General features: G+C 36.5%; 1 pseudogene; it reads right to left on the reverse strand.

The window, feature by feature from the left end:
* Positions 1–608: 608 nt before the first annotated feature.
* Positions 609–1185, reverse strand: LOC102991238 (60S ribosomal protein L9-like; annotated as a pseudogene).
* Positions 1186–3509: the final 2324 nt, after the last annotated feature.

The following is a 3509-nucleotide window of genomic DNA, read 5'->3' on the forward strand; positions in this document are numbered from 1 at the left end:
AAAAAAAAAAAACAAAACTCCATCTCTGTATGAATCATTATCAAGCAGTCTTTGTCACACACTTGAAGTAGTATCACATTTTTTAAAATGTTATGCCATGTAAAATAGATAGCTAGTGGGAAGCAGCCACATAGCACAGGGAGATCAGCTCAGTGCTTTGTGACCACCTAGAAGGGTGGGATAGGGAGGGTGGGAGGGAAGGAGATGCAAGAGGGAAGAGCTATGGGAACATATGTGTATGTATAACTGATTCACTTTGTTATAAAGCAGAAACTAACACAACATTTTAAAGCAATTATACTCCAATAAAAATGTTAAAAATAAATAAATAAAATGTTATGCCAACTGGTGATTGAGCATGTGATTGCACAAAGCCAGCTAGTCACTGGATATTTTTTGCTCCCTGAAATGGCCTTTCTAATCTTTAGAGCAGAACTTTTGCCTCGGGCTGTGTTTAATAATATATTAAGCATTAAATGTATGAGTATAGCATAAACACATTAGTATTTTTTTCAATACATGGCTTTTCTTGCATCTTTAAAATATTACAAATAAGTCTGAGGAATTATCTGGCATCTTGTTGTTTCTGTAGCTGGAAAACTTAGATTTTATTTATAACCCTGCTGAACTGTTCCGTTTTCAGAAATGTAGATACCATCCAAAATTTATCGATATCTTTGCTTTTAACTGTTGGGGTTTGCTGAATCAAAGCAGTTAAATTTGATAGAAGTTCAGTGTTGTTTCCTTCAAGAATTAACTCATCTTAAAAAAAAATCAACTCATCTTTTTGGGCATGAGATACTGAACAAGCAACTCCTGGCTTCATCCAAGTCCAGTAGATGTACTTTTTGCCAAAGAAATTTTGGATTTCAACAAGATACCCATTCTCCTGAAGTACAACATTGATGGTGAAATCGGCATGAACAGACCTCATCTTAGAATAGACCAACACCCTTGGTCATGTTCTGTACATGACTACAGATAACGCAGACGGAAACGAGTTGCTTTCTATTTCCCCACCCTTTGTAGCCTGGAGCCTCTTCTTTTTCTCTCCAAGGAGATTGAGTTTTACATTGATGTGATTGAAGTCCTTCCACAGGGTGCCTCTGGAACTGTGCATCCCTTCAGAGTGATGTTGACATCATCTGGAATGTGGACAGTCTTAATCCTGAGAACAGTCTTCATTCTTGCAAAAGATGCAACAAAGAATAACATTCTTTTTTTTTTTTTTTTTTTTTTTTGCGGTACGCAGGCCTCTCACTGCTGTGGCATCTCCCTTAGCGGAGCACAGGCTCCGGACGTGCAGGCTCAGTAGTTGTGGCTCACGGGCCCAGCCGCTCCGCGGCATGTGGGATCTTCCCGGACCGGGACACAAACCCGTGTCCCCTGCATCGGCAGGCGGACTCTCAACCACTGCGCCACCAGGGAAGCCCACATTCATATTTTTTAACTGCCCTGAATTCCATATTCTTATGTGCCTGTACTCATTTCCTTGTCAAAGAAATATAATTTATTTAATATATATAGTTTCTTGTTATTTTGCCATGTGTGTCTTTCCACGCAGAAAATATTTTGTTACCTAATTTTTAATTGGTAGTATCTCAATAACTACTTTCAAATACTTTCAAACTCTCTTAATCCTAGACTTGTAAGAGTTTCTTAAACTGTTATAAATAGAAAAAAATATACAGCTGGAATTTAAATCTGAAGCTATCATAGCCCTATGGGTAGAGGCATAGTTAAAAGTGAGTGGCATGAAAAGTAACTTAAGTAGCATCATGAACCGTTCAAATTTAATAGGGGACAGGTTCAAGAAGGATCCTTTTTTTTCCTTAAATCATGCTCAATACATTAGGTGTTATTCACTAAAATCTCAATTAAATGCATAGACTGAGTACTGTGGGGCTGCCCAGATCAATTGTGTGTAGGTCGATCACTGAGCAACCATCAATAAAGCAATCAAAGTTGAAATATATTCTGCTTACAGTTTCTTGTTTCCAGTATGCTAGGAAGTAACTGTAATCACTATTCCCTTTAGCTCTGCCACTTGGAAGACTGACAGAGGAACAGCGCTTTAGGAGGAAATGTTCTCCTCATTGGATAAATTGATGAGTGGGTACTTGAAAATTAGGGCTGTAAGATTGAGGAAATCTGATCAATCCTATACCAATGATATACACTAATATTCAAAAGTTATGATGTTGGCCTCTCCAAAGAATGTCAAAAAGTTTGCAGCTGGTCACTCAGATTGAAAAGGTATCATGAAAGAGGGTTACTATCCCCCATATTCTTCATCTTAATTCAAATCAAGGTATAGAATTATTTGGTATCAGTATTTAAAATGGTCATAATGATTGTAGCAGTCAGTGGAATGCCACAATGATCTCCCACCTTCTGGTACCCAGGAATTTGTGAAATCTTTTCTTAACAACAAGGTGGGACCAGTGAGTTGATTCTAACCAATAGAGTATGGCAAAGGCAAAAGAATGTCACACTTTTGATTAGGTTATTTTATACAGCAAATGTGATGGAAAATCACCCCCATGATTATTTTATGAAGAAACATACATGTTGTAAACTTCCTATTGAAAGGGTCATGTGGCAAGGAATGGAGGGTAGCATAGAGGACCTGGAAGTTAGCAAAAATGTGGAGACCTCAGTCCAATAATTGCAAGAGGTTGGATTTTGCCAGCAGCCTGAGAGAACTACAAAGCAGTTCTCAATTTGAGCATCTAGATGAGCACATAGCCCAGATAACGCCTTGATTGCAGCTTTGTGAGACCCTGAGCAGAGGAGCCAGATAAATTGTGCTTGCACCTCTACCTGTGGAAAACATGAAAAAATAAATGTGTGTTGTTTTAGCCTCTAAGTTTGTTATATATTATTATTATTTTATTTTTATTATTTATGACATTGAACACACAATAACAAAGGAATAATTTCCACTTATATTGTTGATGGCAAATATTTCTGATAAAATAGTGCTGTAACATCATTAATAAGTATTTATGAATGGTAAATTTGCTCTATGAAATTTCTCCTTAAGATGAGTTATTTATTTAACTGAGAGGGCATGCATTGCATAGTGTTTAAGAACATGAATTCTACATTCCTGGGATCAAATCTCAGTTCTTCTGCTTTCTAGCTGTGTTATCTTGAGCAATTCACACAAGCTCTCTGAGCTTCAGTTATCTCATCTGAAAAAAAAAAAGGATAATAATTGCATATATTTCACAGGCTTGCTATGAAGACTGAATGAGTAAAAATCATGCCATTTATATTTGCTAAATTATTGAAATAAAGATTTTGGTTTTATCCACTATAACTATACTGTAAAGTGTGTTATGTCTGTTAAAATAATTAATCTTCAAAAGTGAAATAAATAACTCTACCCATTGTACCTAGAATTAATGTCAGGAATAGTACAGGCTATGAAACAAGTGAACAAAAAAATTGCAGATGCCCAAAATTGAAAGAAAATGAATTCAATGACCATGGATTAGCCCATG

This window comes from Physeter macrocephalus, chromosome 11, assembly GCF_002837175.3.
Source record: "Physeter macrocephalus isolate SW-GA chromosome 11, ASM283717v5, whole genome shotgun sequence".
In the NCBI taxonomy this organism is placed as follows: domain Eukaryota; kingdom Metazoa; phylum Chordata; class Mammalia; order Artiodactyla; family Physeteridae; genus Physeter; species Physeter macrocephalus.